Raw genomic sequence first — 26,916 nt, 5'->3', positions numbered from 1 at the left:
CCTCGGCCTCCAGAACAGGATCGGGCACCGCCTCGGCCTCTGGAACAGCAACGAGCACTGCCTCGGCCTCCGGAACAGCATTAGGCACCGCCTCTGCCTCCGGGACAGCATCGTGCACCGCCTCTGCCTCCGGGACAGCATCGTGCACCTTATCTGGAGACTCAGGCTTTGAGTCGGCCATCTTGTGCTGTGGCGCTGGGCTGGCGGCCATCTTGAGCTGTGGCGCTGGGCTTGCGGCCATCTTGTGCTGTGGCGCTGGGCTGGCGGCCATCTTGAGCTGTGGCGCTGGGCTTGCGGCCATCTTGTGCTGTGGCGCTGGGCTGGCGGCCATCTTGTGCTGTGGCGCTGGGCTGGCGGCCATCTCGTGCTGTGGCGCTGGGCTGGCGGCCATCTCGTGCTGTGGCACTGGGCTGGCGGCCATTTTGTACTGTGGCGCTGGGCTGGCGGCCATCTCGTGCTGTGGCGCTGGGCTGGCGGCCATCTCGTGCTGTGGCGCTGGGCTGGCGGCCATCTCGTGCTGTGGCGCTGGACTGACGGCCATCTTGGGCTGTGGCGCTAGGTTGACGGCCATCTTGGGCTGTGGCGCTAGACTGACCGTTATCCTGTGCTGTGGTGCTGGATTGGCGGCCATCTTGGGTTGTGGTGCTGGCTCAGCAGCTTTGACGTGCACAGTCTTGGGAACCTCCAGGATCTGTGACAGCCTGGAGAAATACTCCAAGAATGAGTCCGCGGCCATCTTGGGCGTAGGCTCTGAGCTGGTGGCCATCTGGTACTGTGGTGTGAGGCTGGCCTCCATCTTGCCTCGTGGTGCGGGGTTGGTGGCCATGCACCGCAGCGGCGCTGGGTTGGCGGCCATTTTGTGCTGCGGTGCGGGGCTGGCGGCCATCTTGTGTTGTGGTACTGGGCTGGCGGCCATTTTGCTTCGTGGTGCTGGGTTGGTGGCCATGCACCGCAGCGGCGCTGGGTTGGCGTCCATTCTGCCTCTTGGCGCTGCTCTAGCGGCCATCATGGGCAGTGGCGCCACCATGGCGGGTGTGCGCCTCCTCTCACCTCTCCGCTCGCCATGGTGAGACGGTGGCTCTGACCCATCCCACCGAAGCCCCGGATCGAAGGGAGGCCATGGTTGAGAGTGATGCCGAGTCTCCTCTCGACCACTCCCTCCTCGGCGACCTCCCCTGGTCCCCCGGAAAATCACCAGGCGAGTTCCCTCCAAACTGCCTCTGTCCCGCTCTGTGGCTAGGGATGAAGCATGAGCAGACATACCGCTGGTTCTCTTTTGTGACGGAGTCCTTCTGTCACGTAATGTGTTAGAAAACACGAAGAAGGAACCAATTTGCAGGTAAGCCGTTTATTATAAGGGTAATCCAAGAGAGTAAACAGTCCAGGCAGGGTCAAAACCAGAGCATCCAAATCAGAACATAAACAAGACACGAACACAAGGCAAGACACGAATGACGGGCATGAGTAACTGTAACATTTAAACAAGGACTCCGTAACACAGACTAAGACAGACTGGGTATTTATACACACAAGGATAATGGGGAAACAGGAGACAGGTGGGGGGAACAATCAATTACGCAACAAGGAGGAAGGTGACCATATAAGGGAACAGGAAGTGATATGGGACAGACACCGTGAAAAGGAGGACATCTAGTGGAACCCTGGGGAACAACAACCCAGACACTGTGACAACTGTTTAATGAGGCTCAGAGGTGGCATGAATGCATTTAAATTCATAATAACAATGTTATGAGATTAAAGTTTTAAATACAAAGTTCTGACTATAAAAAATATTACATTTAAATAACGGAAATGATACTTTAATGAAAACAATTAACCCGCTAGAAAGTGGCAGCAAGTCACTAAGCAAGTCATTCATTCAGTCGATCCATCCAAACAGCTGATTCATTCACAGCATTAACATGCACCCCTAAGCTCTACAGATGGTGCTGTCTGGAGCAGATTTGGTAACGCTGGGGGTGATGTGTGCGGCATATTCAAAATAAGGATAAGTTAATCCAAAAATTACTATTGTTTTGCATATTTTAAGTTAATTTCTTGTTTATTTTTCTTTTGTTTATTGTTTATACAGTTTTGACAGTAAAGCACTAAGCTTGAGTTAAGAATCATAAAAAATGTACTTTTACTAACAACAGTAACAGGTTCAAAAACTACTTTTTATACACAGAACATTTATATATTCCACTCTTATTAAATGTAACGTTATTCTTCTAGAATACAGAATTGACCAACTTCAGTGATTATGTGTGATTTAGTAACAAACTGAAGAAATGTTTGTGACTTGTTTTACTTCTTACACAAAAAAATACATTTCTGACAAAATCTGGCTTCTAGATGATTTTATATTTTATAGTGATTTTATCATTTCAAAATATAGAGAAATGAATGACTATTAAGCCAATAAGTGCTCCTCTGCTGCTGTCTACCACTTACAATTGTGATTTGATGTATTTTTTTTAATTGTATATAAGTGTTTGTTTACCACAAAGTATCTTTTGTTCATCCCGTTAAAAATAGCATTCAAATTGGATCATATTAGAGTTTAAAAGTGCTGGAAATAGATTCATATCTCTCAGATTTGAGAGTCATAGATAAGTGATTTGGTTGTACAAACCCTGAAATGAATGATGTAATGCACTCGAGTATTTCTACCACAACAACAAGGTTACAGTCATAACTGCTGTTTTCTGGTGTGTGTCAGCGCTGTTCATGACGCTTCTTACTGGATCTCACAGACAATAGTGTTACAAACATGAAAGTTGTTTAATATGAACTTGTTTATCGAACTATTGTAAAAAAAATAATAAAATACAATACAAAATAAATAAATTACTGTCACTCATCTGTAGCGGATCTGACCCGAATCAGACAAATTAACGAGTCGATCAGGACTGTGGTTGAAACATGAGCCGAATTCCTCAGAAAGGCAACACGAGGTCATAAATCATTCTGTGCCACAAGTCCCAAACAAGTTAACCAACGAACCAACTCTTTCACAGAACAGCTTTCAACATTAACACCACTAGAACAATTACACTAATGACAATTTCAATTTGGAGAAGAGATTGTCAAATTTGGGGCAAGTAATTAAGAGCCAACGCCGGACATCACGTGTAAACCCATGAGAGTACTACACAAGATCCTTTGACTTCCCCCCACCTACCAGAACCAGACTGAAATTCCTAAAGGGGGTCTTTTAACCTCTGGTCTCCACAGAATTGTTTTATGTCAAGAGAATGCAAGTATAGGTCTCTGCAGGAAAGTAATGAGAGTTTCCAGATAAGGGTGTTTTTACACCATGATAGCTGATTGGTTGACGTCATAGTGACGTTAGGTTTAGGGGTGGGGTTGGGTAAGGGGGATCCTTTAGATTGCATGATTTAGAAACCCCCAGCAGTTTGAAAACACCCACATGGTGATAAATGCCCACTTTTGCTCTGCAGAGACCTAAATCTCAGAGAATGGCACAGAAACTGTCTTTTCTACATATATGGACCAAAATGTACTCAAAAGACTTATAAATTAATATCAGTCCATCGCTTCACTCCATATTCATTTATATGTAACCCACACATTCGACTATCATGTTATAATCACTTATTGTGTATGTCTTTTAATATCTATTGAATAGCTTAAGGATTCATATTCATGTTTAGTATGTTTGTGATCGAATCTGTTAGCTTGAAACAATCCTGACCCTCAGTTATTTGTCAAATGTGTCATATTCTTGTTATAGGAATCATGTCCAAAATTATACCCTTCAAGAGCGGGAAAATTCGGACCACATGCTTGATAAGATAACATATGATTTATGATACCCCCGAGCCAAGACAATATCTGATTGGTCAAGACAACATTTGAGTTGTGGCGTTTTAGCTTTTTACCTTTGCTTTTGCTATCAGTCATGCCAGCTTTATGTATGCTTTTAGCTTTTTGCTTGTAGCTTTGCTTCTTAACTTTAGCTTCTAGCCATGCTTTTAGTCATCACTGTTCTTTGAGCACGGTTCCAGCATGCGTCGGCCTGCACGCCTGCTGCTACTTAACCATGATGAGAAGGAACACAACCTAGTCTCGTCAAACTTTACTTCTTTTCTGTTTGAGAGTTTCGTGTTCTGAGTTAAGTTTTGTAATGCCGTGTCTGACCTTGAGTGCCTGTTCAACTTCAACCAGCTACACAACTCTGCATCTTCAGCCAACGCTCAACCACGGGCTTCCCAAGACATCACTTCAGCGACTACTGAACTTCCAGCCAATCAGTGACATCGGGAAACACCCTTTCAACGACAACTTTACACAGAAGACGCAAGTTCTACCTCCAGACATTTGTACTGGTGTATCTAATATAATTTTAACCTCATTGAGGAACTCAAAGCAAGGGCTAATTACGTTATTGATGGTTGTTCATGTCTATGCAATTTAACGTATTGCTTTAAACTTGGGATTCCACATTTCCATTTTCTTAAACTCATCTTTCCCTAACTTTCGATCTTTCAGCAACTTGTGTGAATGTAGGGATGGGTACCGAAACCCGGTATTAAACTGGCCCAGGGGCTAAATTATGAAAGACCATAGTATCAGTAAGATCTGACACTATCGGTTCTGCTTTCGGTACTGGAGGGGGAAAAAAAATGATGTACTATGTATTTTTGCTTAATGATGTTATCGTGCACATTTTATCTCACCAAACATTTCTAATGTGCGATCATATTAAGACGTTTGTCAATGAGATCTGCAAGATCTCTCATGCGCGCCGCAGAGGCTGTCTGTCAGTCACACACACACACACACACCACAACAAGCGCGGCGCACACACACAGTATGAAAACTCCCGCTTAATAATAAAGAGTGACTATGGCGAAGAGATTTGCTTAATAATTTTATCGTGTACATTTTATCTAACCAAACATTTCTAATTTGCGATCATATTAAGACGTTTGTCTGTGAAATCTGCGAGATCTCTCATGCACGCCGCGGAGGCTGTCTGTCAGTCACACACACACAACAAGAACGAGCGCGGCGCACGCACATGCATAAGGGGCCGTTCACATATCACGTCTTTTGCGCGCTCAAGTTCTTTATTTCAAATGTAGGTGCGCGGTATGCATGCTCATAATGGAAGCGACGCAGTCGCGACCCGCACGCGATGTGACGCGCTCGTTTTTTCCAGGCACGTCCGCACCGCATCGAGTTAAAAACATCTCAACTTTTCAGAATGCCGCAAGCGCACCGCAGGTCATGTAGCTTCCTCACCTTTTCCGTAACAACGTTGAAAGCTCAGCCAAGATGAAGGAACAGCTGATAGCTGCATGTACATTTTAAAATTTTAAAGCAATTTTTAGTGCTGCAAATCCATTTATCCATTGCTGAAATTTCCGCGTCTTCATGGAGAGAGCAGGTGATGGTTGCTTAGCAATGGCAGAAGCCTCAGGAGTGCAAGTGCCCGAAGGCTTTGGGAAAAAAATTAGAAAGCGGCGCGACTAGCATTTTCCACACATTTTTAGACGCGATATGTGAACAAGTCCCTTATAGTACGAAAACTCCCGCTTAATACAAAGAGTGACGATGGCGGAGAGAGCAAAACATTCCAAAGTGTGTTGATGAAGACAAAGCTCGTTGTCATAAGTGCAACAAAAGGGCGTGTAAGGGCGGAAACACAAGCAATTATGCATTATGTGCAGACAGAGAAATGCAAAGTTTTCGACTGCCTGGCACAGCAAAAAGTAACACAACACAAAGTACCGATAAGAATACCATTCAAGTACCGGACCGTTAAGCAGTATCGGTATTATCAAATAGTAATACTGTTAAAACCTTAACGATACCCATCCCTATGAATGTGTGAGTGCGTGCGTTTAGGTGTTAGATTAGTTTATATGCCTTAGATTTATCTAATAAAGCCTTATTCATATTGAAAAGAGAAGTATCTTGTGTTTTGTGCTTACAAGTTAATGTCTTAAACTGCCGATCTTGTTACTGTGCTAATTGATAGTGTTTTCACTATAGTTTGGATATTATTATCCAGCGCAGATTTGATGTTAAACGGCTCGTTCAGTGAATCGCAGGGTGTCTCAGTGACCAGCCATGAAACAATGATTCTGTTCAAATTCCCTTTAAAATCTTAAAAGATTCCCTTTGAGCTAAATTGACCTGTTTCCCTTACACATCTTAGTTAATCGTGATCTCACACACTTTTATTAAAATCAATGAAGCTCTATTCACTGTACAATAAATCTCTTGATGAGGAAATCTTACCTCACCTAACTTTAATGTGTGACTCCAAAATAAAACTAATCTAATCATCACTAATCATCTAAATCAATTAACAGATCAGTTTTCATAAAACAAAAATACACCATCATCTCAAAACTGATCTAACAGAATACATTTCAGAAAAACTGAGGTTCAGATGAAATGTCAAGAATAATAAGAGCATAACCATTCATTATATGCGATGAAGTCGAGTGATTTTAAATTGTGGTTCTGGGATTTCCCAGTTAACTTCGCTTCAGTTAGCGCCTCTGCGTGTTAACCACTTCCACGCTATTATAAACAGAAAGTAAAGTTATGAGTAGGGATGCACCGATCATGATTTTTCATGGCCGATTCCGATACTGATTTTTTACAAGCAAACTGGCCGATTCCGATACCGATTTTCTTTTCTTTTAAGCAACAAACAAGAATGATGGAAAGTTTAAACAAGATATTTAGTATTTAATAGGTCAAACTTGCTTTTGGCTATTGAAAACAATAACTGTAACCATCTGAAATTAACAGCAATAACTGCACAGTAAGTAGCCTACATTCAATACAAACATAGATGTTACAGACATCAGCATTTAGATTTTGTTTTTGAATTGGGTTGAAACTACATAGAACTGGCCTTAAATAAAAGATTAACTGTAAACATGTGAAATTAAAGACAATAACTGCATATTTCTACAATCCAAACAACACAACCAACACACATTCAATAAGATCTTTCTTAATCAGCATTCAGTATTTTAGTTTTTAAATTTGGTTTTAAATAAAAAAAGGTCTTTACCAGTGAGACTAAATAAAAGTATGCTATATAAATACATTTTCCAAAATGTCAAATAACGTTGGTGCAAATAAAATCAAAGATGCAAAGTGTTTCATTCATCCAATTAAAAAAATATATATAGGTTAATGATTCACATCTATATTTTTTTTACTTGAGCCAATGAAAAATAAATAACTTATTGTCTCAAGTAAAAAAAAAAAAGATGTGAATCATTACCCTAAAATGTTTTAATTGGATGAATGAAACCCTTTTTTTTTCAGTGTGCTACAGCAGGTGATTTTTAAATCAAATTAAGTCTATGTAATTTTAAGGTAAACTAAAAATAATCATCCTAATGCAGAATTGACGTTTATTTTTGGCTTTTCAAACGTGTATGCAAGTTCTAATTAAAATAAAAAATCTGTTTTGTCACAGTTTAGTCCGTTTCGTTTATCATCCAACACGTGAGAAGTTGATCTGAATATCTCTTCACGGTCTACTCGTGTTCAGGGCGCGGACCGATAAGGGACTCTTATTTGTGCGTCAGTACACCAACGGCTGATCGCTTCCTGCTATCTGTGCCTCTGTAACCGTCTGCTTCTGTCTGCGTTGTGATGTTAATTCATTGCAAAAAACGACAGGAGAGCGCCAGATTGGGTCTGCATAAGAGAATATATTTTGTTTTACAGGCCGTCACGCCAGCTTCAGCTCAATTACACAGTGACACTGCCAAAAAAACATAACATTCCCAAATATTGTGAATAAAATAAATAAAAACAACTTAAACATCGTGTGTGTGACTTGTTTTCAACCAATGCTAACAACTAATCGGTAACATGGAATACAGCATACCTCAGTTCGGGAGAAAGGCAAAAAAGACCGCTCAAAGATTAATACAGCGGATATAGAGCTTGGGAAACTACGTCACTGCGCATTGCATTCTGGGTAGTCGCGGCCATTTTTTGGGACATGCTTATCAGTAAAGGTATAGGTATAGGCAACTTTTTTTGTCACGTTCTATAACTTTTTCTGGAGACCGGCTATTATCTTATTACAAACCTGCTTTGCGATGCCTCTAAAATGGCCGCCGTTACCCACAATGCACCATTCCATAACGTCTACGCCCGAGCTCTATAGCCAATATTTCTCTTAAATTTATGATTCTTTATAATATCCTACATTTCTTATACTTTAATAATGAGGACGTTGTATAATGTACCTTAAGTTGTTGTTTTTCTTATATTCTGTTTATATCAAGTATTAGTCTGCTGACCGCGTTTTAAGAAAGTTGTTGATATTGTTTAATTTGAAAAGTGACTTTTACTGTGACAGTATGTAGACACTTTGTTTATTTATTTCTGTTTTATTGTTTATTTCAGAAACTACCTCCAGTGCATAGTCAGTGTGTGTATATAAGGTAAAGAAAAATGACTCATAACTAGGGATGCACCGGTTGACCGGTGTAGTAGTCGATTTTGTTCCCCTTGGAATGTCTGTTCCCCTTTACGCAAACATAGTACAATTCTTGCGTAGTTGCCGAGTTACTATACGTACGATCAGAACTAGCGTGCGCAAGAAGCGTGACTGGATGTACGGAAAGTCAAATAGTTCAAAATACCGTCCTAAATCTTCAACTTGAAAATAAATTTAAGACGAGAGGTTTTTCAACTTGAAATGTAAAGACATAAGACAAAAATAACGGAACAACTGCAAGATGCATAATAATAAAATAAGAACAAACGGGAGTGTGAGAATAATTTTACTATGCTGCAGTGTAGCAAGAAATTTGCCACTTTTTGATTTCCTTACATCCAGGTGTGTTTGGTGTATTTGCATGCGGGAATGTTGCCAAATCCGGAATGTTGGATTAAGTATTTGGTTGGGTTTATTACACGGACCTGGCAACCCGAGGGGAAACAGACATTCCGAGGGGAACAGAATCGACTGCTACACCGGCCATAAATCGGAACCGGACGGTTTTTGCTTAAAATACGCGATCCACTGTTTTCATCCGGTAGTTCTGTAATCCGGTATAATATTGACGAACATTCACCTCAGACACAACCCACCATTCACCAAAACAAGACGCTTAACTTCCTATTTTGAAATTCGTTCCAGTTTTTTTATTTTTTTAAATAAGTTGTTCAAATTTGTTATATACAGTCAGCACAAAAATATCAAAAAGCAAATTAAGTTCAGGATTGGGTCAAAAGAAAATGTTGGTTTCCCTCCGTACAGCGGTGACCCAAGCCATCTGACGCCTCTTGGTGATTTCAGACACCTTGTGTTTTTTATTCCAAGTAGGAAAATGTTGAAAACTAATATGATTCACGAGGCGTTTGCCCTGTCAATCATGAAACCGATTACAGCAGTTCACAATACAGCAATACTGAACCATTTTCCAAAAAATAATCAAAATTAATGACCAAATGACCAACGTTACCTAATGCCTACTATACAGTACATCTACTTCTGTACCGCGATTCCCACAATGCATTGCGACGTGACGCAACGATCCCCCTATGAAGTTATTTTTGATTCAAAACAACTGAACACCTGTGGCAGTGCGATTTGTAGTTGTAAAGAAAATCCACACGTGTATCAGTAAATTTGAAGTCACAGAGATAAATGTTTTAAGAGTTGCAAACCTGTATACTTTTTTTTTCTCTCCCACAAACACAACACAACAGTTACACCTTCTCAAATTCTTCATTGCAGGTGCACAAATCCTATTCTACAGATCACACATTTAGAAACTCGTACGCTAACATTTTTGAAACAATTGCTGCAGTGAATGTGGTGCAAAACGTATTTACACACCCGCATCAAGAAATGTGAAGTCGTGGAGAAATGTTGAACATCCGCAAATCAGTACGTGAATTCATCAAATGAGAGTTGCACACTTGTAAAATATTTTCTCAGAAATGTCTTGTATATTTTTCTAACACAAACACAAAGTACATAACTACAGCTGCTTGAATCTTCTGCGATGAATCTCAAACACTGTTTTTCGCTTTCAAGTGACAAGTTTCGCGCTCTCCCTTTTGCACCGAGATATTTGGTTCAAAAGTGATTTGTGCATCTGTAGAGGTAGTGGGCGGGACTGTTTAGAGATTAGAGAATTTCAGAATCAGAAGAGCTACTTTGGCTCGTTGCTGAGCATAGACTCATGGTGTCATATTCACATTGTTTTTCATGTCAAATAGTTTATCCATAATGTTAGACCATTGCTATAAAATAATAGTTTTGTGCTTAATATAGAAAAGGCAGTTTTGTTGTAAAAAAAATAAAATAAAAAAAAATAAAAAAAAAAAAATTGCTAAATGATGCTTGACTTATTTGGGCTCTGATAAATCTTTCTCTGGTTGTCCATCATCTGTGCTCTTGCTGTTGTGAAACATGTGTCCATCTTGGAGGCTGAGGAGAAATTCCTTCGAGGACCTCTTTCTTTTAAATGACCCTTGGAACTTTAGAAAAGGGTTAAATTGTGTTTGTCTTCATAAAATGCTATGTAGAACATGTTCTGTTGCTGTATGACGAGCAATTGTGAATTGTACAGCAAATATTTCATTTAGGATCCATATGATTACACAGTACTGTATGTCTAATGGCCTGAATATGGTTAATATCTAAATATAATTTAATATAAATTCACAACATCATATATTATCAGTCAGTCTCCTTTATATATAAACAGGCGTATATCTACCGGCTACAATCCCCAAGCCTCCACCTACTCAGCAACGAGCCAAAGTAGCTCTTCTGATTGGCTGAAATTCTCTAATCTCTAAACAGTCCCGCCCACTACCTCTACAGATGCTAGAGGTGTGCGATACCGCTAGATTTGGTATCGATCCAATACCAAGTAAATACAGGGCCAGTATCGCCGATACCGATACCAATACCGATACTTTTTAATAATTAAGGTGAACGCGTCTTCAACCTAAATCTAAATGAATTTTCATGACTTTTAATTTGTTTTTGTGATTTGCATTTTTGGTTATTAATCAGTACTATAAAAGCTTTTGTTCAGAAACAACTTTTGGTTACTTCTGTTTTATTTAAATAAACAAAGTTACAAAATGATTACTTCACAAATATAAAACATTTAAAAACAAATTCTCTTTTCAAGTAGCATGTTAACAAAAAAATGTTTCTCCTCTTTAGTGCACTTCTTTTCAGGATTTTTTTTCTTAAATAAAGTCACAAAGTTTTACTTCACAATAAATATAAAAAATGTAAAACAAATTCTCCTTGTACAAAATTCCTGAAGCCGACATCTTCCACTATGGAAAGAGGCTGCAGGTCCTTCACAATCATTTCTGATAGGCGCCTTGTAATATCCACTGCTCTTGGAGAATCAGCCATTGATAAAATAATAAATAATAAAAATAATTAAGTCTGGTGCACATCTACGTGTAGTTTAAATATAGAAACTAGTATCCTTTTCACAGCTAACACAAAAAGGGTAATTATATTCAAATATCAAATATGACCTACATTATATTCAGTATATTTGTTTCAGTTCCAGTAAATGTATTCATTTAAATAACACGCTTCAATGGAATTAATGTATTACTTCTAGGTCTTAGCATAATTCTTAAGTTGACTAAAGTAACAAATGACCAGTTATTAATTATTATTAACTAATGCTGAAGATGACTAAAATATGTCTTTCATCTCTCTTATCTACCTGGATATTCTCTGCCAAACTGAAATGCCTCTGGCAGTGACTTCTGCCTTTGAGTCGCGGGTCTGTCGGGGCCAGGGGGTGGGGTGGTGTAGGGGGATTTTTCTCCTATTCTCTCCGTTTCTGCAGCTCTGCATTTTCTGGTCCGTGATTTTTCATATGTTTGTACAAATTAGTTGTATTGCCACTGTATTTTAAAGACTTTCTACAAATGGTACAAGTCGCTGTTGTCTCATTTTCGGCCTGAAAATACAGCCATACAACGCTCCTCTTTCTCTCTGCTGCCATTCTCCGCCTCTGACTGACTGCTGTTAGAAATGCGCGGCTGAGCGGCGCGCGCTCCTGACTGCTGGTGGTAGCGCTAGTGGTGAGTCACGTGACGGTACAACACAGGAGAGGGGGAGGAGAGCAGTGTCGTGCACGAGCAGCACTCTTGAGAGCTTGCTCTGCTCTGTGACAGCAGCAGCATTTTGACAAACACGGCCAGGTCGCAAAACGAGAGAAACTGAAACTTAAGTATCGATATTTTCACGTCGGTATCGATCAAGACATTTCTGAGAAAATATTTTACAAGTGTGCAACTCTCATTTGATGAATTCACGTACTGATTTGCAGATGTTCAACATTTCTCCACGACTTCACATTTCTTAATGCGGGTGTGTAAATGCGTTTTGCACCACATTCACTGCAGCAATTGTTTCAAAAATGTGAGCGTACGAGTTTCTTAATGTGTGATTTGTAGAATAGGATTTGTGCACCTGCAATGAAGAATTTGAGAAGGTGTAACTGTTGTGTTGTTGGTAACAGAGTCGACGCAACGACTTGACTGACTTCGAACGCACAGCAACAGCTGCGCTCACTCAAGGTGATTTTTATTGAAACATTACAGGTACACACCCAGATTAACAATCAATCACAGTTGTTCCATCATTCAATCAAATAAACAAAACAAAAAAACAAAACTACAATTTGAGAGCACATAGTTAACACCCCCACTTGCTCTCACATTGTTAATATATGTAACATCATTTTCCAAAAATAAATGCAGCAAACTTCATCAACTTACACTTGGTTGCAGGCTTTGTCAATACATCTGCTACCATCTCATTAGTTGGACAATATTCTAACATAATTACACCATTATTTACAGTAGACCTAATAAAATGATACTTGATGTCTACATGTTTGCATCTTTGCCTGCTTACAGGATTTTTTGCTAAAGCTATTGTACCTTGGTTATCTTCATATACCTTAGGTGGGGAGTACTGACATTTGTCAAGATTGTTTAACAGCTGTTTAAGATAGAGACACTCTTGTATGGTTGTGGCTAGTGATATATATATTCTGCCTCACAAGTGGACAGTGCGACAGTGGGCTGTTTCTTGGTCCTCCATGAAATCAAAGCACCACATTTGGTTAGACTTACACAATAGCCTGTTGTACTACGTCTATCACTACTAGCCGCCCAATCAGCATCACAGTACGCTCTTATTCCCAGTGTCTCATTACATTTTCTGTAACACAGCTCTTTGTCAATTGTACCTTTAAGATACCTCAGTACATGTTTAACTGTGGCCCATTGCTCAACAGTTGGCTCTGTGAAATACTGTGCCAGTTTGTATACCACAAAACTTAAATCAGGTCTAGTACAAATGGTCAGATAAAGAAGGCTTCCAACTGCCTCTCTATATTTTCTCACATCAGTCATCTTTTCAGCACCATTAGTATAGTCTAATTTTTGTTCACAAGGTGTCGATCTAGGTTTGCAATCCTGCATGTTAAACCTTTTCAATATTTTTCCCACATATTTTGTTTGTGACATTCTCACACAGTTATCACTTTGATTAAAATCAATACCCAAAAAAATGCCTTAATTTGCCCATGTCCTTCATTTTGAATCTTTCTGTAATCATGTCCTTCACATTTCTGAGTACATTTACATCACTTGCAGCAATCAACAAGTCATCAACCCATATTACAATTATCACCTTTTCATTTTCCGTTTCCCATGTGTAAACACAGTGATCAGCTTGATTCTGCTCAAAGTGGTTTTTGGTTAGGTACTCATGCAGCAATTTGTTCCAATTTCTGCCAGATTGTTTTAATCCATACAGTGATCTTTCCAATTTACAAAACAATTTTTCATTTGTGTCAGATTTCACCTCATAGCCCTCTGGCTGTTCCATGTAAATTTCATGGTCTATTGGTGCATTCAAATAGGCAGTTTTAACATCCAGTTGGTGCAAAATCAGGTTTTCTTGTGCTGCTTTTTGCATTATCACTCTGATACTCGTCAAATTAGCTGTAGGGGAAAATGTCTCCTCATAATCTACACCTCTCTTCTGACTGTATCCTTTTGCCACATAACGTGCTTTGCACTTTTCAGATCCATCTATGTTGTTCTTGATTGCATAAACCCATCTACCCCCCACTACCGTCTTACCCTCTGGCAAGCTCTTTAGGGTAAATGTGTTATTCTCTATAAGTGACTGCATCTCCTCATCCATCGCAGCAACCCACTCTTTTGATCTATCTGAGGTTACAGCTTCTGGGAAAGTTACAGGTATGTTACATGTCACTCTATAACAGTAATCTATGTTAATCTGTACCTGATCAGTTTCCTTATCAGATGCCTGTTGAGAAACATAGTCATGGAGATAGGCTGGCCTCCTCCTCTCTCTAGAAGGATACCTTGTGGGCTCAGGCATAGCTTCAACTGTCTCGGTCTGAGGACTGCTACTCAGTTCCTCCTCTTTGACTGGAATCTGGTCACTTACTGCATTTTCATTCACATTCTGCCTAATCCTATTGGCCCTCTGCTCCAGATCATCATCACCATCATCATACTCTACAATGCTGGTCTGAGTCTGCTGTTCAACACAGGTCTTAGAAATAAACCTGACTAGCCTGTGCTTTTGTACTTTCCTGCTGTCAGGGAAATAGATAATGTATGCTGGACTGCTTTTATCATAACCAATAAAAACACCTTTTTCACATCTTGGATCTAGCTTTCTTTTATCTTGTTTATAAACAAAACACTCAGAACCAAACTTTTGCATCCTGGATAAATTTGGCCTTCTCCCTGGTAACATCTGAACTGGTGTTTGTTTGGTGCGTTTGTTAAAACATCTGTTTCTAGTTATGGCTGCTGTCTGCACTGCGTAAGGCCATAAACCTTTAAGTAATCCACTCTCTATCAACATGCATCGTGCCATGTCAAAAAGTGTGTGCCAATTTGGCTCTGCTGTACCATTTTGATGGGGAGAATAAGGTGCAGAAGTCTCATGTCTAATACCATTCTTAATCAACAGTGTTTTGTAATGCTTTGCAGTAAACTCAGTGCCATTATCAGATCTAAGGCGTTGAATTTTACCATATGGGGCCATATCTGCTAGAAACCTCTCTGTGGCTTGTAGTGTGTCACTTTTATTCTTAAGGGCATATATAAACACTGCACTGGAAAAATCATCAGTGAATGACAGGACATATTTATACCCCTCTCTGCAGGGCCGTGCACAGACCTTTTGAGGGGCATGTGCTGAAACTGAAAAAGGGCACCCCCCTCCCTTTTTTATATCAATTATATATATTCTCTTTTTTAGCTATTCTGTTTGGTTTTATAAGCTAATTTGTATTATTTGGTTAACATGATTATGAATGACATTGAGAAGAGGGGAAGGTGAGCAATGAGTCAAGTATTTTTGACAAACTTTTTTGAAACATAATTTAAGTAATTATGTCCAACTTAATTCCAGATTATAAGAAACTATAGCCATACCGTTACTATAACATATCCAACATGTATCCGCCTTCCTGGCAAAAATTTGATACTGTGGTGGACCAGGGATGTTGGTCTCTTGAAGGTCTCTTATTCACTACACTTTCCCTAAAATAAGCCAGCAATGAAAAAATAAATAAAAATAGTGTGAAAAGTACAGTTGCAGTGAAAAGCATTTCTGAAGGATCACGTGACACTGAAGAGTACTGAACTGGAGTAATCATGCTGAAAATTCAGCTTTGATCACAAAAATAAATTACATTTTAAAATATATTCAAATAGAAAACAGTTATTTAAAATTGTAAAAATATTACACAATATTACTGTTTTTGCTGTATTTTGGATCAAATAAATGAAGCCTTGGAATGAATCATGAATTACATTCTGCATGATAAAATATAAAGATTTCACAGCGATCTTCTGAATTTTTTTTTAGTTACTACTACATTTTATACATGTGAGGACGAGCGGAGAGTATACTATAACATGATTAGCCTAAATGTTAATAAATTGAGTGTATCAGCAATCATAAATCAAAGAAGACATTTCTCAGAAATATATGTTATCTGGGTGACGAGGATCACTCGTCGCTTTGTGTAAGTTCCAGTAAGAAAAAGCGCAGGGGGCGCACCTGTTATGATTTTCCGATGGTAAAAACAAATAATATGTTGTTGTATTACTTATCAATATATAGTTTTTGACCAGCGAATGTGTGCAAATGTCAATTTATTTTTTGTCCGTCATTAAAACGGCGACGGCGCCTGCCGGCATCACATTACATTTTCATCTACAGGTTACAAACTAGTTTTTGTAGCTATATAGACGGAGCGCTCAGTTTTTCCTGTGGTAAAATGCATTCGGCCAAAATCGCATTTTATAAAAGATGAAATGCAACTGTATGCACAGGCTGTGTTGGCTATGTATTGGCTATGACTAGATGGCAAATGCTAGCCCGCTCTCTCAGGCGACGTCCCACATGTCTCAGTCAGTGAGTCAGTGAGACATCAAATAAATAAAATATGAGCCTTTATAAACATAGTGTTTAGTAGTACTTATTCACACAACAAGATATGTATTTACCCTTCGCAAAACTTTGTTCAGCTCAGCTGTTGTCTACTGTGCGGCTGCTGTGGAACTTCAGTTGATTCAATGAATATAGAGGGGGCGGAGTTATCAGCTTACTGACAGCTTGAGAATCGAATAAGATTTACACAAGCTCGTTTTAAGAACTTTCATTTGCTAAATATTTGTAAAACAGACAGACGTAAAGGGTAACCAATAGCATTGATAAAAAAATAAAAATACACCACCAAAAAAAGGGCACTTCGGAGTGTAAGGGCAAAAAGGGCATGTGCTCTGCACAGGTTGAGCCCTACCTGTGCACGTGCCTGCCTCTCTGGAATCTGGCTGAATTGGACCTGCCAGATCTGTGTGCACTAACTCTAAAGGTCTTTTAGCCCTCACATCAGGCTTTCTGTTTCTACTTTGCGTAAATTAGCCTTGGGTGCACACTTCACAAAATGGGGGTTTATTTATTGGACCCTTAATTTTGAATTTAAAAATTGTTGAGTCGCGGTGTGTACTGCTTTTGCAGTGGCTACACCACAGTTTGCGCTGGCAAGCGCGGGATATGTGTCCTTTCAGACCACACCTGTAGCACACGACGTCCGCTGCAGCCTGTTGAGCTCCACTTTCAGTTGAACCTGCGCTGGCGGGTCTCGCTGTCCTTTGTCGCGCCCGCACTGACATTAAATTGTCCTCAGCAGCTGGGGCACGCATCGTTTCGTTTTCCGCTCGAATAACGTATTCAGTCACACTTTCGCTGCTTGATTTTTGAAGCGAGGTCAGTTCAGTATACAGGCTTATTACTCGTGGTTTTCCTTTACCTGCATAATAGTCTCTTAAAATCTTTAGCGCTGCACGTCCATCATCGGTTGCGTCTCGCATCACCAGCGATAAACCTCTATCATCCAAGAATTGTATCAATTCTGCATATGCATCAGAATTTGCGGCAGCTTCCTCCGGTGTCTCAACACCCTCGGGCTTCATAGTGATAATCCATTTCAGCCCTTGCAGTCGGAGGGGGCCCAAAAACTTTATCTCCTAGAGTTCATAATTTCTCTCATCCCCGTCAAACAAAAGCCGCGACCAGCGACCGCTATGTTCTGACGATCTTCTCGCGTTACTCATGGTGCTACTTCAGCACGCTATAAAACAAACAAACGCGGTGTATCTCGACTTACTCTGCGCCCATAACCTGTTAACAGAGTCGACGCAACGACTTGACTGACTTCGAACGCACAGCAATAGCTGCGCTCACTCAAGGTGATTTTTATTGAAACATTACAGGTACACACCCACATTAACAATCAATCACAGTTGTTCCATCATTCAATCAAATAAACAAAACAAAAAAAACAAAACTACAATTTGAGAGCACATAGTTAACAGTTGTGTTTGTGGGAGAGAAAAAAAAAGTATACAGTTTTGCAACTCTTAAAACATTTCACTCTGTGACTGTGACAAATTTACTGATACACGTGTGGCTTTTCTTTACAACTACAAATCGCACTGCCACAGGTGTTCAGTTGTTTTGAATCAAAAATAACTTCATAGATCCCGACCTCTATGAGCAAGATGCAGCGAAGCTAGCAACATGTGCTTCACGAGATGAACTAATAATCATAAAGATAAACACGAAAACACCAAGCGAAAAATTGAAACACCAACGACATTATTACAGACAGTAGTGTCAGCAGTATACATTACCATCCAGTAAAACAAACATAAAGTCCAGAATTACACTTACTTTGTCAGTAACTGTGTGCTGCGACTACCGTTAGTGATGCAGCTTAAAACGCTGCCTGTAGTATCTGTTCAAACCGGAAGCGAGTTTCTGCACTGACTGACTGCAGTTTTTCATGAATCCTGAAGTGACAGAATCAAAACCGAAGCGACACGACACGAATAAAAGCTCATCGTTGATGTTATTGTTCAGCAGTTGTGCAGCGTTGCAACATTTAAAGTTAAATGATTTGCTAAGACTCGATGTCATTTAATGTGAATATGTTAATAGATAGGTCTATAAATGTACTTACTGATGGTCAGAAGCAAGTATAACATTTGCATGTAACGTTACGCCATTTATTTTCTTTGTTTAAAGAAGCCAGACTTTTGTGCTAGCTATTTTGTTTGTTATCTCTTAAAGATTGGACATATCTGCATGAAACTTGACTATGAAGAGTTTTGAGCACATGTATACATCTTTTTCACATTATTGTATATCAGCTGTAGTTTATTTGAGTCTTTTTAGAGAGTTTCTTCATTTGATATTTAAATGAAAAGTGATAGTCCGCTTAATTTATATTTTACTCTCCATTGAGTACTGAATACATAAATCATACTATTTGACATCTTCCATAAGTCAGAAGATAAATAAAGCTATTCTTTATTTGTGTTTTTAGGATAAAGCTTTCATGAAGGATGTCCTTGTGTTCCTGCAGGAGATCATTATCTGTTCTGTGTAAGATTTTATATTGTGTCACTCATAAGAATATAGTCATTATTAAACTTCGTGGTATGGAGGGATTGTTCTTTTATGTTGGTTTTACGGAGGGTGATTTTACCCCAATATCATAAAGCAAAGACAATGTGGATTGTCATAACACTTGTATATTCATCCCTGTAGGAACAGAAGTTATAAACCACAGGAACTAGACTGTCATGTTCCTGTGGTTTATAACCTCCACACCGTGCTGAACACTACATTCAGTTTCACTCGGGTGAACTTTTCTATTGTCGTCATTAAAAGCTTGCTATAAAGATATACTTTATTGCTGGTCATTGAGTTCTAACAATAAGATCTGAATACTAATATTGTAACATTACAATTTAAGGTTTTTTTTTTTTTTTAAATAGTAATGAAGAACTGTTTACTGAACTATAAATGCTCGGGGTTGTTTATGGTTGGTTATTGTGTTGTGTTTTTGTATAAATATCACATTTTCACCCCACTATCACATTTTTACAGCAAAGCACAAACACATGTATGTAATACTCGAGATCTGCAAGCCATTACTTCATGAACAACCTTCATATCATTTGTGGAAAATTAAACAAGTCAAAGTGTTTCTGAGACATATCTCCAGGGCTTTTTTGTGGTTTGTGGTTTTTTTCTCACTGTCACTATTTCTTACAGATGATGATCACGTGATTGAGTGACGGATAGAGTGTCGCTCTCTACTGGAGATCATCAGTATTACAGCTCAGAACATCACAGCTTACAGTGAAATCAGGAAATACACTGAATACCAGAGTATTCAGTCCTGACCTGCCTGAGAATTGTTACATTATTATCTATGTCCTTAGATTCATTATCAGCACTAATAAAGAGATGATTTCGTCAAACATTAGTGTAATATGTGAATATAAATAATAATAATCATTGTTATTAATATTTTGTCTTGCAAGCACCACTAGCAATGAATGCTCAGGATGAATAAACTCACACTCAACTCACCCACACATTCAAACAAATATTAAAACTATCATCTAATTTTTTACCCATAAACAAAGATAAGAAAAATCCAGCTAAATGTTCTTTTTGCGTTTAAAGAAAATCAAACCGTTTCTCATTTCTATTTATTTCTTTTTAAGAAGAAAATCAAATGACCATGAGGTTGCATGACGTTGTTCCTGAGAGGCGCGCAGCGGAGCTTCAGGCCCTGACTGTGGAAACCCTGCGCTATTCTGGCTTCGGTGCTACAGGTCCGAGGCTATTAGCCCCGCCCGGCACATCTAGGATGGCATGAGGGAAGTAAATGAAGAGACCATTTTAATTTTTGGGTCAGCTATTACTTCAATGGTAGAAGTACAGATATACTTAATGTGCTTCTTGTGAATCTAGCAGGTTATGCTGCGGGCAGACAAGATGAGCTACGTGGATCTATTTAGAAGCCTTCTATCCAGGATTCATGCATCCAAACCAAAAATATTAATTAGTGATTAAAATATACAAAGAGAACACACTGTACCATTCATCAGTATGGACTACAGAAATGTTTAATATTCTCTGAGTCACTTGTAAATGATGTAATTATTGTGAGACAATTATAGTGGTGATGGGCCTCATCTCCAGCAACAATTGCCTTTGGGTCTGACATCATGGTGCCAAACAAACTGTCTCTTTCTGAATGTTACCAAAACCAAATAGCTGTTTGTTTTCTTCAGGAGGAGGCAGCAGATCTACACCCCACCCATCATTTACTGGACCACAGTGGAGAGAGTGAGGATCTTCAAATACCTTGATGTACACATCTCAGAGGACCTGACTTGGACTAACCACATTCAAGCTCAAGTTAAAAAAGCAAGACAATGACTGTACCAACTTTCTATATAGGTGCTATAGAAATTGACTCACTTTTTGCATTTCATTGTGGTATGGAAACAGCTCAAGCCAGGATTGTAAAGAGTACGCATTGAGTCACTTTAATAAATAATACTTAAGGAACACCATACATTAGATTGGGTGAAACTAGGTAACCAGACCACAAATGTGGTGATGTCTTAACCATCACCAAGCAACCAGCATCATCTAACCACACATTATCTTGCTGTTTTTGCCACAATAACATTAAAGCAGCTAAATAAAAAAATACTGACAAGTCAAGTGTAAATTACACTAAACCAAACTAAAGACAACACTGACCACCATCATGGTGACATCAAACCAAACTATCCACATCTAAACCTCTGCTTAAATCTTAATTAGAATGTTAGGGGATATATATATATATATATATATATATATATATATATATATATATATATATATATATATGCATTTAGCAGATGCTTTTTTAAATATTATTTATTTGGATAATGCTCTAATAATGTTATTAATAAACATTTTTGTAATGTTTTTAGAGAATGTTATCCAATCTTTTGAGAGAATGTTCTGGGAACAAAAATAAAACTATACCCGCTAAAAACATTGTTAGAACAATCCATAGTTATGTTCTTAGAACATTTTTAGAACAAAATTGTTTAAGCTGGGGTCGCTCAACAGATTGTGTGTCTATTCTTCACAGACAGGTCGACTGTAACAGATGTTTTTTTGAATCCTTTATTTAAACTGGTCAGGTGGTCAGAGAGCGGGATCTTCAACTCAACAATGCGCATGTGCAAATCATGATTAATCTAATAAAAATGCTCTGATCAAATGAATAAATTCAGTTTAATGTCCCGCTGCCAAATCACATTGTATCCATGTACAAAAAAAAATATATATATATTTATTATATGTTCAACCACAAATATAATATTTGTAAAGTCCCGCCCCCTTGTGGCAAAAGCTCCTCCCATTTGGAGGTCCCCGGGCTGCAGTGATACCTACTTGAATACTTCTGCTCTCTCAAATCCCAGGCAGGCTCCTGCTTTGCTAGGAAGTTGTTCATGTTGTATAATCAGTTTAACCCACATCTTAAGATTCAGTGCAGGTTACTCAGTGATATGTTAAATCATTTCAATTAGGTTGGGATCTTTTCTTTCTTTTTTGTCAGGCCATGAATATATCTGTTTCACTTCTGATGTGAAATATCTATAAGTGAACGACACATATCACAATAAATATGTGAGCAACAACATTAAGAGCAATGCAGACAAACAACTTTTAGTATTTTGGGAAGTTTTAAACATTTTTTGATATCTATCATATTTTCAATCATATCATATTTTCATTAAATACATTTCATTAAATATGTGAATAAAATAATTAAATATGCCCCCTTGTGTTTTATATATTTTTGTGACCAGCATCAAAGCTCACATCTCTGACAAACTGAAAAAAGTGTGATACAATACAATTATAGATAATTATTCATTCAGAAATAATTATGTCGATATGTAACACTGGTCAAGTCTAATGCAATATTAGAATTATTTTCAAAATAGGTTTCAAAAAATGGTTATCTCTTAATTGTTTTGGTAAACTTGTAAGAAAGTGGCAGAGACCTGTTGCGGTGAACATCTCAATAAAATCCAGCTATGAGAGTAATCTATGTTCAGAGAACAGACCCTGAGAAACATCAGACTTCACTCATCCACAGTGATGTGGATGCCACAGATCTCATTGTCTTGTGTATCTTCTGAAGTAAATGCGTCGGTCCCAGGATTTCCATCCGCATCTGAAGTTGATATTGACAAAAAAATAAATCAATAAATAATTAAGATTTGCAGCACTAGCTAAAATAACTTTTGTGCATAGATTTGGTCATGCATTTAAATATTAATTAATTTATCAGATGATTGTCATTCAAACTCATCACAAATTATTTATTTTGTGGTATTTTTCTTCTTCAGAGATGCACTTAAATAAATTAAATGTTTATACTAACGGAGGGTCAGAGATCATTGGTCCATCACTGAAGTCAATGGGTGTTCCTTTTGCTCCTTTTGAAAATATTGCTGCGACTGAAAAAAAAAAATCAGATTTTAAGCTCTAGCTAATATAACTTGTGTGCATAGATTTGGTCTTGCATTTAAATATTTATTAATTTAGTAGATGGTTGTTAATTATACTCATTCACAAATTATTTATTTTGGGGTATTTTTTTTTCTTCAGAGATGCACTTAAATAAATTAAATGTTTATACTAACGGAGGGTCAGAGATCATTGGTCCACGACTGAAGTTAATGGGTCTCTCGGTGGATCTCCGTTTGACCATCTCATCGATACTGAAAAAAAGAAAATCAGATTTGCAGCACTAGCTAATATAACTTGTGTGCATAGATTTGGTCATGCATTTAAATATTAATTAATTTATCAGATGATTGTCATTCAAACTCATCAAAAATTATTTATTTTGTGGAATTTCTTTCTTCAGAGATGCACTTAAATAAATTAAATGTTTATACTAACAGAGGGTCAAAGATCATTGGTCCATGACTGAAGTTAGTGGGTGTCCCGATGGAGCTCTGTCTGACCCTCTCATTGAAACTGAAAAAAAAAAAATCAGATTTGAAGCACTAGCTAATATAACTTGTGCATAGATTTGGTCATGCATTTAAATATTTATTCATTTAGCAGATGACTGTCATTCAAACTCATTTAAGGAAAACATCAAGTAATTCAGCGTGGAGGCAGTAACACGAGAATTGCTGTGATGCAAAGTTACAAAACTGTTCAAAGTACAGGCTAGAAAAGAGATGAAATTATAAGCTATGTTAAGATTTAATGTGCATACATTACAAGAAAAAAAGAGTGTGTGTGGATTATCAGGATTCAGTCAAGTGATCACAGAAAGCTCTTTACATGCTTCATGAAAATTGAAAGAGACTCAGATATTTGGGAAGATCATTAATGAGGATCAGAAGAGAGAAGGCTCAGGAAAGGTGTTTTGTGAATCTCTGTGATGGTATCATGAGACACCTCTCAAGCTGAAATGACCAGTGTCTTACCCGGGGGACAGATCCTTCATGGGTTGCTTGCAGGTTGATTCAGGAGATGGAGAACTCATGTTATAGTCCTGATCTTCACTCTTTTCACTGCAGGGAATCATTCTGGAGTCACTGTTCTCCAGCTGTCACGTGTAGATAGAGTTAGCTGTTTTCTTTATTTTCCAGAAGTACAATGATACACATATTTTACTCAAACACACAGTAACTGAATCATCTGCACAGTCTGAAATGGACAACAACAACAATAATGTAGAAGGTGAAGACGTTGTATTGTACTGGAACATCTGCTTTCCACTAATTTTATGTATTCATCTCAATACTGAATTATTCATGTATCCAGCTTGCTGACCACTTATATCTTAACCCTGTTCAGCACTGTTTAAAGGAAATGTATTTAAAATATGTATCGGATTAGTTATATATTTAAGGAATATTTAGAACTTTTTTAGGATATTGGAGCTAAAGCTCACTGCAGATCTGTTAATAATTCACCTTAACATCTTGAGTTATAGGCTACTCTGGTACATTTATATACTTCTTTCTTACTGATTATTGAGTTTTTAATGTTTGCTTCAGTTTATGAATGTGGCAGGCTTCTGGAAATATGGAAACATAATGCATTAGGTCCAATACAGTGTAATTTCACCAGTTTTTTAATAGTTTAATATTAAAGTGGTTATTTTTGATGTCATCCAGTATTTATTTTGTACAGTGATCGTATACCACACACTGTAATGTAACGCGGAAGTGTTTCTCAATCCGCTCGAGATCACAACTCATTAATGTTTGTATAACAAATCAACAAGCAGATGGTTATTATTTTTATATAATGTGATCAATGTGCAATAACGCCTCTGTTCGTTTTGTTAGTTAAATATCTTTAAAATCTAATAATTTACGATCAAACTTGTATTTTGTTGAAGCTGATCAAGAAATATTCGTGTATAAAACAATTAGTCTATACAAGGACTTATTTTGTTAAATGATATTGTAGGAATGTAACAAAGGTCTGGATATCAAGATCAAATCTCAACAGAAGTCAATAGTAGTCATGTCCTTTACTTAAGCACTGCTATCGTCAAAGTTTCGCCATTTTGGTTATTGGTAAAACAAATATATATACATAATAATTCCATAAAGTAGATGAAAGATCAAAAAACATCTCATTATAAATGACAAGCAATGAAGAATAAATTCTCAACTTACCTTAAAATATGAGAAATGTTTCTTATTTACTCAGTGTTTACATGTTCAGCGCCACGAAATGGCGTTTTTTTCTTCCTTTACTTTCGCTTTTACTTGAGTCAGGTGTTGTTTTCCTTTAGAGCAAAAGTGGGCGTTTATCACCTTGTGGGTGTTTTCAAACTGCTGGGTGTTTCTAAATCATGCAATCAAAATTATCCCCCTTACCCAACCCCACCCCTAACCCTAACGTCACTATGATGTCAGCCAATCAGGTGTCATGGTGTAAAAACACCCTGATCTGGTAACTCCCAGTACTTTCCTGCAGAGACCTATACTTGCCTTTATCTGCACTCACGAGAAAAACAAACTTACTCCCTCTAGTGGCGCAGAGCGACATCACATCATGACCACACGGAAGTCCTCACTAATATAATCAAACAAACGTGTGTGTCTTACTCTGGAGTCATGCTAACATTATATGTATTGGTATCTATTTCATATTAGTGTTCACGTGTATTTTTATATGTATTTTTGAACATCCAGTAGTATGCATGTATATGTGAGTATTAATATGCACGTGTTTTATGTATGTATTCATAAGTGAAGTTTGATTTAAATCCTACGCTGCGCCTCATAAGCACGTCCTAAATGATGTACAACAGAGACAGACTCCAGCCGTGTCCCACAGAGAGAAGAGAAGACTGTCCTGGACACACAGACTCACAGAGACCCCCGTCCATCCATCCAGGACACGAGAGTGCAACCGATGAAGAATGAAAACAGACTGAGAGATGAGAGGAGGAATCAGAAAGACACATGAAATGGAGGAGAGCAGACAGTGTGTGTGTGTGTGTGTGTGTGTGTGTGTGTGTGTGTGTGTGTGTGTATGTGTGTGTGACGTCTGTCTGACACACACTGCATCATTCATCTCAGAGTTAAGTGTCTGAATCAGTCCTGAATCTGAACTTTACAGATGGGACACACCGTGAATGGGATTCATGCACAGATTTATTATTTTAAACCAGTAACGCTGTTTGTGCAGCGTTTAAAACATTAAAGATACTTTTTTTTTTTACCTGATCTAACCATCAACAGTTTTATAATAACAATAGCATTAGATAGAAAGAGAAAACATCCTGTACAAAAAAAAAAAAAAAAAAAAACCTTAGTGCTCCTGGGCCCGTATTCATGAAGAATATTACTGCAATAAGTAGCTCCTAGTGACAAAATTCTAAGAAAATTCTTAGAAATGTGGGCGTTTACTCTTAAAATTAAAGAAAAAATCCTAGTAAAGAAAAAAGTAATTCAGAAAGCATCTTAACCCTTAAAATAGGTCTTAAGGTCAAACTTGTTAGGAGCACAGACGAGGACTTTTAAGAGTTTCTTTAGCAGAGGAGAAAATGGCAGAAAGACGAAGAGGCAGAAGAAATGTGTTGCAGACAATGGATGACAGCGAGTTAATAAGACGGTATAGATTAGATAGTGTCTATCACATTTTCTAACTGTTTTTAAATTCATTTTAAGTAAATGTTTTAATCATTTTAAAAGTTTTAAAATTGTTTGTTTTATTTTTGTTATTATTTTTCTTCATGATTATTTTACTTTCTTTTATGTAAAGCACTTTGCATTACCATTGTGTACAAAATGTGCTATATAAATAAACTTGCCTTGCCTTGCCTTGCCTAGATTGTTGCAGTGATCATGTTTGTGACTGATCTTATTAGAAATGTGCTAACATCTCCGACACAGCGGAGAAATGCCATA

At 38.1% G+C, this 26,916-nt stretch overlaps 2 protein-coding genes and 1 long non-coding RNA gene across 8 annotated transcripts in view; 1 reads left to right on the top strand and 2 right to left on the bottom strand.

The window, feature by feature from the left end:
• LOC127986321 (tumor necrosis factor receptor superfamily member 14) overlaps positions 1-18,432 on the bottom strand; it is a 51,622-nt gene extending 33,190 nt beyond the window's left edge. For 5 of the 6 annotated variants that reach the window (XM_052588611.1, XM_052588609.1, XM_052588612.1 and 2 more), the window contains exon 1: positions 18,320-18,432. The gene's annotated coding sequence lies outside the window, so the exon portion shown is untranslated. The remainder of the gene's footprint in view (positions 1-18,319) is intronic. The other variant, XM_052588608.1, reaches the window with a different exon arrangement.
• The window catches only part of LOC127986304 (apolipoprotein L3-like), a 540,496-nt gene that overhangs the window by 203,305 nt on the left and 310,275 nt on the right, over positions 1-26,916 (top strand). The window lies entirely within an intron of this gene.
• LOC127986335 (uncharacterized) lies at positions 21,727-25,279 on the bottom strand. The gene is made up of 5 exons (XR_008160795.1): positions 25,174-25,279; positions 23,968-24,089; positions 23,167-23,244; positions 22,905-22,980; positions 21,727-22,694 (listed from the first exon to the last, which is right to left on the bottom strand). It is a non-coding gene; the product is annotated as an uncharacterized LOC127986335 (long non-coding RNA).

This window comes from Carassius gibelio, chromosome B21, assembly GCF_023724105.1.
Source record: "Carassius gibelio isolate Cgi1373 ecotype wild population from Czech Republic chromosome B21, carGib1.2-hapl.c, whole genome shotgun sequence".
NCBI lineage: Eukaryota > Metazoa > Chordata > Actinopteri > Cypriniformes > Cyprinidae > Carassius > Carassius gibelio.
This window is presented reverse-complemented; position numbering and strand designations above follow the sequence as displayed.